Raw genomic sequence first — 11,774 nt, 5'->3', positions numbered from 1 at the left:
TTTTTAACAAATTATCAATTAACATAAAAATATTAAAAAAGACTTGTGGTTCAAACGATATTTGCATGCACGCTGCAATTTTGAATCCATTAAACCGTAAATAATATTCCCTAACTCTGACTCAGTATTATATACTATGCTTTAAAATAATAGTTAAATGTAATAAAACATTACAAATTTTACAAGATTTTAAAATATTTTTCCAAATATATTGGTTACAAAAGCGCCGTTATCAGCAAAAAAACTACCGAGGTCCAATTAATTAAACGCAGGCTACTCGATATTTTTACGATGATAGTTTAATCTTCTATTTGAATATTTAGTTGCATATTGTGGTTACACTGTTTCTTTTAGCTAGTGTAATGCGTATACAGTGTGTATACCCGCTATAAACGGCGAAATGCGACAAATTGCCTTTAGACTAGAACGAGCGCGATCTTTTCGGCCAATCAAATTGGCCGAAAAGCCATGTGGCTAAAAGGTACATGGAGCGTTCGGTCCCCATTGCGAGGCAGGGGGTTCTAGTCTGAGCATTGACACTATATATTCGCCTTGTGCATGCGCTGTGTACGCAATAATAACAGTATAACCACTGAATGCAATTAAATATGCGGATAAATAAAAAGCGTAAACATATAAGGTACCCTGCGCTGCATTATGTGACTTTTTGCCATTATTCTGACGCAGAAACCGTAGATATAGCTTTTCTGCTGATATAAATATTAAAATATTAAGTATAACTTTAAATTTTTAATATATATTCTTATATTCAATATATCGTTTAACATAGTAATATTTAAAAAGAATTAAATTATTATGATAAGAACGGTTTTTCAGTCAAGGTAACGAAGGAAAGTTATTCGTAGAACCGTGGGTCTATTAATGCATCGTAGTAGAACTTAATATAAGGGCTAATAAGGATATATCTCTCTATATTCGGATATATTCGGTGTAATCCTCTATCTAAATCTGGCGACAACACGTTATTTTTGCACCGCTAACCAAAACTCTTCGTACGGTCCGTGCGTCGCTTTTAATCATCTAATTGCGGTCCGTCCACCGCAATTGATTATCCTGTTCCGCCGGGTCGCATCCTCCGCCCCGGACTTCCATATTCGTAGATACGCGCTAGTAAAATTATTTTGACATTGGCAATTTTTCTTTTAAACGCACGCACGATTAATTGCGATACCGCTAATCACCTTTTGTCCCGTATTATTCGTCCGTAATAATTTAATTGCATTAACGTTAGTGCTCAGACTAGACCCCCCTGCTTCGCAGTGGGGACCGAGCGCTCCATATACCTTTCAGCCACATGGTTTTTCGACCAATTACATTGGCCGAAAAAATCGCGCTCGTTCTAGTCTGAGGACATCTTGTCGCATTTCACCGTTCACGGCGGTACCACCAACGATAATTTGTCGCATTTCGCCGTTTATAACGGTATTATTAATAATATATTTAATATTACGATATCGCTTATAATTATTTTATTAATATAAGGATAATTTGTGGTATTCTGCCGTCTGTAGCGGGTATATACAATATATTCGAATTATAATGGTAAAAGAAAATAGTGTACCCATAGTATGCAAATAAATATTCGTATAAAAAAATAAATAAATAATATAAAAATATATAGCAAGTTGCGTTAGATTTATTGGAGTTTGCTGATTACTTGACTGCCGGCCTCGTTTTTGTAAACACTGTATTTGAAAAGATATTAAATTATTAAGTAAAATGTGTAATTTCTCATTATATTTAATTTCTATTTCGAATAATAGTATATAATATTAATTTTAATTTCAGTTACAGTATTTATAGCCTAGCAGACCTAGTACTGCAAAGTGCATGCAATTATCGATTTAAACAAAAGTATTATTAATATTTGTATATTAACTAACATTTTGTTAAAAACCTGAATAAATCTACGCGAATGTTGGTAAAATCAAAAGAAAGTTTAATTCAGGCATGGCTTTATTAATTTATTAAAGAATTTTATTTTACTTTTTTTTTATAAATTCTTTTAAATTAAATAAAGCAATAAATATCAGAATATTACAAATTTAGCATTTTTTTATATAAAAAAATTAAAAGGGCCGGTATTGTAAATCGGGTTTTACGTTGACGTTTATTTATATACATTATCCACTTCTTCAAGCTTTGGTTTTATTAATATTAAAATTGGTAAAAATGTACAAACATTTCCATTGTAAAATATATATAAAATTGGATACTCTTTACCTATCCGCATATTTAACGGCTTATAGAATTAGATATACATACCAAAATGTAACATTATATTGAATACATATATGTCACCCCCCACGTGCAAAAACCATAAGATCTGGCTGCAAAACAAAAATAAGATAAAATTAATTAAATAAAGCAAAAAGATTTATAAAATATACATTTAAGATTTCTTTTTATTAAAAAGTTTTTAAAGCCGATATTATAGGTAGGATAAGACCTGGACGTTTGTTTATATACGTAATCAAATCTTTAAGATTTTGGTTTCATTATCGTTAAAACTGGTAAAAATATAAACGAGTTTCGATTGTAAATTATATATAAAAAAGTATGTATTTTGCCTATCCGCTTATTTAACTGCTTATATAATCTGATATATGCACCAAAATTCCCAATAACGATGTATATATATATATATATACCACCCTCCACGTGCAAAAAGTATAAAATTTGGTCAAAGATTAAAAATAATATTAAAAAAAGTCGAAAATCGAAAAAAGAATCGAAAAAACAGTACCGCCATAAACGGATTAAGGGCAGGTAATATTGAATTCGGCCATTATAAAAGATAAAAAAATAAATCAAATCGCTGCTAATAGCAATACTAAACGCTATTTTCAACGATATTTTTCTTTTTTAATATTTTGCGTAATTGTGGAATAATAAAGGAGTGTCGGTCGAAAAAAGGCCAAAAATACCGCCATAAACGGCGAAAATCGACAAATTGTCCTCAGACCTGAACCAGAGTATTCTTTGGATGGACCCACAGGTACATTGCAAAGCCGCAATTAAGCCACGAAGTGGATCAATTGTGGAGCTCTGGGCTTCAGGGATGAGCCCTGAGACTACTATTTGGGGTAATTCAGCTTTGCCATCTATGTTAACGGTCGCTTACGCCCTCCAACTCTGCTTTCACTTTTTTTCCACCATTAACCTGTCGCACTCCCAATTCGATTTTATTAACAATCTGTCGTCCTTTTAGCCTTTTTCATCATTTATATCAGCTTTTCGTCGCACGCACGCCTTTTTTTATGATTTCCTTAATACTATTATTAAATATCACCATATTTCTCGTCCTTACCTTTATTACCGCTGCTGGCCCTAACGTAACAATTGTCGACATTTTCGCTGGTCCTTCCGTTATACGCTTAACGCACGTTTAAATTTGAATCATGATCAATATTTTTCGTCCGCGCAATTGTATTTCTTTCCGTATTTTTACCATATTGTTACCACATTTTTACCATTAATAAATACTTCCCTAGTTTTTTTTCTTTATCGTACGTTTAAACTAATATTATATATGATAATATGATAAACGCAGGATCGCGGATATACTGTCGCGCGATATGAAAATCCGGAACGCAATGTTACGATCAAGGTATCGGGTAACCTGTTCTTAGGGTAAAGTACAGTGGGTTGAAGCAACTGAGCGTCTTGACTGGGTAATTGGGGTTTTCAATGATTAGGGTGAAGTTATAATCGTTCTCAAGTAAATATTGAGGTTAATTAGAATTTAATTGCTGCTAAGCAATCCTAAAATCGAATTTATTTATATGGTAATAAGCGTGCTTTATATAAACTATATTCCGAATGTAATCTCCCTTAATTTGTCACAGATCGCAGAAATCATTTCGCCTAATTTATTGTAATTTTTTAAAAATTATTAAAATCATTTTTTTGGCGATTACGTGGCGTTACGTAATTTCTCCTTTAAGTAATCGATATTCTATTATCGGCGATTTTTTTGGGCGAATATCGTTAAAAGGGGTGTAACCCCGTTTGGCCTTATTAATACCGACCCATCTTATTTGGTCGTAATATTAGGTTTCCCCTTCTTTGGCCAAATCCTTTTGGCCTTTAAATAATTTGTACTCCTTTAATCTTTATTTCTATTTCCATATTTTTTCTTTATTAATTTTTTTGCGCCATATTTAATCGCGTAACCAAATTAAAATCTGGTCGTTCGTCGACAAAACGTCGCTACGCTTTCCTTTTTTCCCTATTATCGACCGACATTATCGAAATACCTTCCTGCAGTCCCTGCTGTGCCAAAAGCGTAATATTTTGTTAAATGTTTCCGCAGGATTTTGTTCGTTGTGTAAAATACGTTCGTTCCAACCGTTTTGGTTGCGACGTATTGGGTTTATCCGCTATTTAAATCCGTTATATTAATCGCCAATATTCGAAATTAAATGCGGAAATTAAAGCGTTTAAGGAGCAGATTTACGCGCAGCAGGCGAAATTATTTCGTTTGCGAAGGTAAAAAAAATTGTGGTTTAAAAAAATAATGCGAATTGTGTTTCGCGGGATTAATAATTTGGAGGAATTGGATCGCGTGGAGCGTAAAAAGGTAAAACAGGAGGAGCGGCGGCGATCGTCCGAAATCCTTCTTAAAATATTATTCGAATCGCTTTTTCCGGATTCCAATTTTGTTTGGGATTCGACCTTCCCGATGGGTTTTTTAAATCCTTTTTTGTTGGATAAAATAAATGCTTTTACGCAGTATTCGGTCGGTAAATTGCTTTTGTCCGTGTGTTTTAATTTATTAGTATATATTAATCGTTTTTTTGTAAGCTCGTTTGGTGGTATGGTTTCGAATCCTGGCCGATCCTTAGTTTTTGGGAATGGTAGGTGGTGCTTTTTTAGGTCGTCCTTTTTTTTTTGGCTAATTTGTTCGCAAATCCAATTCCTGGTAATATTAACGGAGTGGTTCCTGGCAATTTTGGAGGTGGTTAAAGGGTTCCTAAATGTTTTTTTCGTATCCGTAGTTTTCCCATTTAATAAAGTATTTTGTTTTACCGTGGTTGCGTTTGTGGTCCAGTATTTGTTCGACGTCGTATGTTTTTTTTTCGTCGATTTCGATTGTTTTTTGTGTATTAGTGCCGGGTGGTACTAATTCCAATAATAATACGTGGAACGTTGGGTGGATTTTCATAATTCCTGGTAATAATAGTTTGTAATTGGTTTCGCTGATTTTTTTGTCGATTTTGAAAAATTTAAGCTTTTTGTAATTAAATTTGCTGTTTGGTCGTTGTATTTTAATATTACGTCGAATAAAGTAAACGCTATTTCTTTCCTGGAAAAATGGTCCCTTTATCCGATATTGGTTGGCGTATTTGGTCATTTTTTTTCGTACGAATTCCAATTTTTGTTAGAGTTTTCGGTGGAGTTTTCGTAGTTTGTTTACTTATTTATCGGTTCGTGGGGCCGTAGTCGTGGTTTTCGGTTTTCCATATACCGTAGGGTTAAATCCGTAATTGGTATAAAACGGGGTTGTTTTAGTATTTTCATTTTTTAAACTATTATATGCGAATTGTGCTGTGGGTAATAACCGTACCCAATTATCCTATTTATGGTTTATATAGCATTTTAGGTATTGTTCCAATATTTGGTTTACTCGTTTTGTTTATCCATTTGTTTGTGGGTGGAATGCTGTAAATAGTTTGTGGTCGGTTTTTAGCTGTTTTATTAAAAATTTCCAGAATTTTGATGTAAAAAACTTATTTTTGTCCGTAATAATGTTTTCTGGAAATCCGTAGTTGCTAACAATTACTCGTAGGAATGTGTAAGCGATTTTTTCGGCGTTGCTATTTTCTTTATAGGGTAGGAAATAGGCGTATTTAGTGAATTTGTCCATTATAATTAATATATTGTCGTATTTAGTTTTAATAAATGGTTTTTCGGAAGGTGGTAGTTTGACGATAAAATCCATTGTAATGGTTTGCCAGGCCTTATCAGGGGTTGGTAAAGGTTGTAAAAGCCCGTAAGGCTTGTGTTTGGCGGATTTGCTTTTTGCGCAAAGTTCGCAGTTTTTAATGGTTTTTCGTATTTTTTATCGTATTCCTTTAAAATTATAATGCTGTTTTAACCGTTTCCATATTTTGGAAATCTTTTGGTATCCGTGAGTTTTGCTTTCGTGGATTTTCCGTATTTCCTCTGGTGTGGTTACCGTGTTGGTCGTTATAAAATTTCGGTGAGCTGGTAAAAGGTTTCCGTTATCGTTTACCGTAAAGATTTTCCGTATTTCCTCGGGTATTATATTTTTATAGTTTAATTTTTTGCTAAAGGCGTCGGCCCTGCCATTTTCTATTCCTTTTCGGTAAATAATTTTGAAATGGAATTTTAATAGGAATTTTACCCATTTAATTTGTCGTTTGTTTAACACCTTGCTAATAATAAAATGGGTTAGGTTTTTGTGGTCCGTATAAATTAATATTTCGTATTTAATTCCGGATAATTATGGTTTCCATTCTTTAAATGTTCGGATAATAGCTATAAATTTTTTATCGTGGATTTGGTAATTGAATTCTGGTTTATATAACTTTTGTGAAAAAAAGGCGCAAAGGTGCAGGCGTTTTTCTTCGTTTCGTTGGTTAAATTGTCCTCCGATTGCGTAATCGGATGCGTCGGTTTCGACTTCGAAGGGTTTCGTTGGGTCTAATATCTTGAAAATCGGTTCTTATATTACTGCATTTCGTAACTGTTCGAAAGCTTGCTGTATTTATTCCATCCATTGGAATTTTAGGTCCTTTTTGGTTATATTGGTCAATAGGGTGGCGATCGCGCCGTAACCTTTAATAAATCTTTTGTAAAAATTCACGAATCCAAAAAATACCCGAACGTCTTTTACGTTTTATAATTGGGGCTATTCCCTTATTATTTGGATTTTTAATTCTTCCATCCTAATTTTTCCAGGGGCGATAATATATCCTAGGAAACTAATTTGCTTGTTGTAAAAAATGCATTTTTCGGGTTTAATTAAGAGTTTAGCGTTTTGTAGCTTTTGTAAAATTATGTGGACGTATTTTTTGTGTTTTTCCAACGTTTTGGAAAAAATAAGGATATCGTCCAGGTAAATAACGATAAAAATATTTAAACATTCCCTGAAAACGTGGTTAATTATGGTTTAAAAAGTTGCGGGGGCGTTAATAAAACCGAAAGGTATTACCAAGTATTCGTAATATCCTCGTCTGGTGCGAAATGCTGTTTTCCATTCCTCGCCTTCCTTTATACGGATTAAATTGTATATTCCTTTAAAATTTAATATTGTAAACCATTGTATTTGGTAAAACATGTTTCGAAATTCTCCTATTAATGGGAGCGGGTAGCAATTTTTTATTATAATGTCGTTTAATTGTTTATAGTCCACGCATAGTCGTAATTTTCCGTTCTTTTTTAGTACGAAAAGGATTGGGTATCCTGCTGGTAATATCGATGGTCTAATGTAGCTTTTTTTAAGGTTTTCCGCGAAGTACTCGTTTAAAGCCTCCATTTGTGTCGGATTTAAACCGTATATTTTGTGGAATTTTGGTTAGGTTCCTTTTTTTAATGGTATTTCGTAGTCGAACGGACTGTGCTCGGGTAATCCTGTTTCGAGTTTTTGGCTAAACAATCGTGTATAATTTTGGTATTTTTCTGGGATTTTGCCGTTTTTGGTTTGTTCCTTCGTGGTTTATATTATGTAATTGGATCGGTTTTGGCCTGTGGATAATCGCTTTTTTTCCGATGTTGGCTCCGGGGTTGGTCGTCCTCCCTATAGGTACGCCATTTGTTTTATTTGGTTTTTCCGTACCCTATATTTCCTGTATAAACCCTGTTATATTGGAGGTCGTTCAATAATTAAATGCTTTTCCCATTAAATTTGGCCTATAATCCAATCTATCCGGGGGTTGCTCCTTTTAAACCAGGGAATTTTTAAAATTATATTTTTATTCCCTATTTCCGTAATATCTAAGGTGATTTGTTCCTTTCGTCCATAGCTTTCCATTTAAAGGTATACGGTCTCTATTTCGATGGTACCGTTCCCGTATGAAATTACCTTTCCTTTTACGGTTTATAATCGATATAGTTTTTCCTTTTATCGCTAAAATATTCGTCGTTTTTTCACGATTTTTGGAAAAATGTAATTGCTTTATACTCCGCTATTAAGGAGCGTTCGTATGGGTTTTCCATTAAATCGTATATTTAGGAATATATGTTCGTGTATTACCTTCGTGGTTTGCGTGGCGTTTAAAGTTCTTTATTCCGTTTCTGTTACTACCGTCTGGTACCCTGTACCGTTTGGTTGTCCTAGTTTTTTAGCTTGCTGGACTCGCGTCGTGGGTCCTTATTTTTTTTGTTTCGGGGCGTATAGCTGTTTTTAACGTTAATTTTATTAAATCGGTGCCCTGTTGGTGCAGGCGTCTTTCGTGCGTTTGTGGGTATTTCGTTGTTTTTAACGTTGGGGTTCCACACAATTTTGGTTATAGGTGCGGGTCCTGGTTATCGTAATTTCGTTTCGTGCTATACCTGTGCTTTGGCTAACATATATACTTTGCAAATGTTTCGGGTACATTCGTATTATAGGAATTGTTTTTGGTTATAATATGCCATGGGGTAGTCGTTACAAAAAGTGAAAATTACCGCTAATTCGGTGTTAAATTTTATTTTAATTTCCCAATTGGGTAGTTTAATAATGGTATATATTTCGTGGATATTTGTTGTTTTGCGTCGTCGTGGGAAGAAATCGTGGACTATTTTTTTGCTAAAATGCAATCCGCAGTTGTTTCGAAAACATTTTGCCCAAAAAATTTCTGTATATTTAGGATGTTTAATATCCAAAATTGGGTGGTTTCCGAAGGTTAAATCGATTAATCCTGTGGGGTTTTGTATCTGTACTCGAAATGGTATTCCGGGAAATTGCACTAATTGGTCGTTTCGGTATAAATCGATAAATTTCTTTTTATATATATAGGGGTTATTTTCCCTTGCTGCATTATATAGGTCTGAAAATATAATTTTTTTTTTCGCTAAATTCGTCTTCTAATTCGTTATTAAATTCGTCCGTTGGGGTTTGTTGGATTATCCGGATGCGGTGGGTTTATCCCAATGGTTTTGGTTTTAATTTTTCTAAAGTATTTAATTCCGTAAATTCGGGTAGTTTGGCGTTTTGCCTGCGTAATTATGCCGGTGGTTTAGTTTTAATAAGTACACGGTTTCCTACTGCTAAAATCCGAATACTTTTAAGTTTTTGTAAATACTATCCTGCGTCCATTTTTGCGCTATTATGGATTATATAATTATTATCGTAGCATATGGTCCAGTTTTTTAAACTGTATTAATCCGGTGGTGTTTGTTAGTGGGTAGTGGCATTTAATTTTCGTGGTTTTTTGGAGTCGGGGTGTAAATCCGGAATATTTTGGGGATAAAATTTGGTTATATATCCTGGTTTTTCGCATTTAAAGCATTTACCACTTTTGGGATTTTTACGCGGTTTTTTATATTAGGTCGCGTTAAGGTCCATAGGTCCGCTATATATTCCGTAGGAAATACTGTATTGGCGAAACGGTTTGGGGTATTGGTATTTGCGTCCCGTATTGGCTTATCGCAAAATTGGCCCTTATACGCTGCGTTTTTCGCGTCGTTCCAGTTTCCGTTCGTAAAATCGGTTATCGATTTTAACTGCTAACTTTATATATTCGGTTAAGGTGTCGGGTCGTTTTTCTTTAACAAATTCGTTTTTAATTTTTTCTTTAAATTCCGCATAAAAACGTACCATTAGGGTTTCGGGGCCCCATAGTAGCTTGGCGGTGATTTATCGAAATTTACTGGTATATTTGGATGCCGATTTAATTTGGGTAAGGCGTACCAGTTTACGTTTAACCGTGCGTTCCTCGTCTGGGCTACCGAATGCTCCCCTAAAATATTCTTCGAAATTCTCGTAATCGTCGAAAATGCGGTTGGTTTTAATTTTACGGTTTTTTTTTTTATCGTGGTCCAAATAGTTTCGTAGAATTGGTTCGAACCAGGTAAACGCATCGCCCCTTAATAACGAGGTTACGTAAATAACCTTTTCTACGTTATTATCGAAATTATCCTCGTTAAAGTGAAAATAGGCCCGGGTTCCCGTAAAGAATTTTTGCAAAATACCTGGGGTGCCATTATAGGGTAATGGTAAAAAGTATTTAATATAATTCCTATTGGTTCGATTAATTTATTCGGTTATTCGTTCCTGGAATTGTCGATTTTTTATTTGGAGCGTCGCGACCATTTAACGCAAAGCGTTAACGCTGGCCGGAGCGTTAATGGTAAAGGGGGTTTAAGGGGTGGTTTTATTGGAAAATATTGTTTCGGCGATACTGTTCGGTATATTTTAAAGCAAAATATTAAATAAGAGCAATTAAAATGTTACGATTAAAATATCGGGTAACCTGTTTTTAGGGTAAAATACAGTGGGTTAAAGCAATTAAGCGTTTTAACTGGGTAATTGGGGTTTTTAATAATTGGGGTGAAATTATAATCGTTTTTAAGTAAATATTGAGGTTAATTAGAATTTAATTGCTGCTAAGCAATTTTAAAATCGAATTTATTTATATGGTAATAAGCGTGCCTTATATAGATTATATTCCGAATGTGATTTCCCTTAATTTGTTACAAATCGCAGAAATCATTTCGCCTAATCTGTTGTAATTTTTTAAAGATTATTGAGATTACTTTTTTGGCGATTACGTGGCGTTACGTGATTTCTCCCTTAGGTAATCGATGTTTTATTGTCGGCGATTTCTTTGGGCGAGTGTCGTTAGGAGGGGTGTGACCCCGCCTGGCCTCATTGGTACCGACCCATCTTGTCTGGTCGTAACACGCAATTAGTTCGGCCACCCAAATTCAGCTTTTATTTTGCAATTATTATACGTCGCGAAAATTATTTACGCGCGATTTGTATCCAGTTTCGCGGTCGCACGGTTATATAATAGCCATTAAAATAAGGTAACCCTAATGCGTTTCCCAAATTCCGCCATCATATGCGTTTACCGCTATATTCCGGCGGCGCGTACGCCGAATATATTTAGTAGAACCGCGGCGTATAATATTCGCATTGCGGTGCCGGCGATATCGGTCCTACCGACTCCGAAAACTCGTACGGCGGTTTTTATTATAACGGGTCCGCGTACGGCGATTCCCAATATGGCGGTTTCTAATCTGATGATCGTGCGCTACGCTCTTTTTTGGTATACCTATTTTCTTGGATTAAAATAATGGGCGGGCGATACTTTATACGTGGGAAAGGTTTTTTCCTTTTTAAGTGTTTTGTATTTTCTGCTGAGCGCGTTTGCGTGCGTTAGGTTTTTCTTTTTCTTTTAGTAAATAGAAATGAAATTCACGCCTCTTTCTTTTACGTGCCCCTCCTATTCTGCAATATAATTATATGTTTACACAATTGCACGCCTTTTAACGTAACCCTCGATTTTTACTATTGCTTTATTTGTCGAAATTTGCTTGGTAAGTGCGTCGTTGGGGTCCTTTTTTGTTATTGCGTCCGCTGGGTTATTACGCCTACTTATCCAGTATATTTCTGTAATTTCCCAGTTTTCGTACGATTCACGCAACGATATTATATCTATTATTTAGCTTTTTTTACCGTACTACCTAATTTTATTAAATAAGTGAATTACAATTTGAAATTTATATATGTTAATGATATAAGTTATTTAGCATGTAATAGGTCCACGTTTATTTATATAGAAGCCACAATAGATAGTGCG

This window comes from Pyricularia pennisetigena, chromosome 1 (genome assembly GCF_004337985.1).
Source record: "Pyricularia pennisetigena strain Br36 chromosome 1, whole genome shotgun sequence".
NCBI classification, from domain to species: Eukaryota; Fungi; Ascomycota; class Sordariomycetes; order Magnaporthales; family Pyriculariaceae; genus Pyricularia; species Pyricularia pennisetigena.
The sequence above is the reverse complement of the archived record's forward strand: the minus strand, read 5'-3'. Positions refer to the sequence as shown.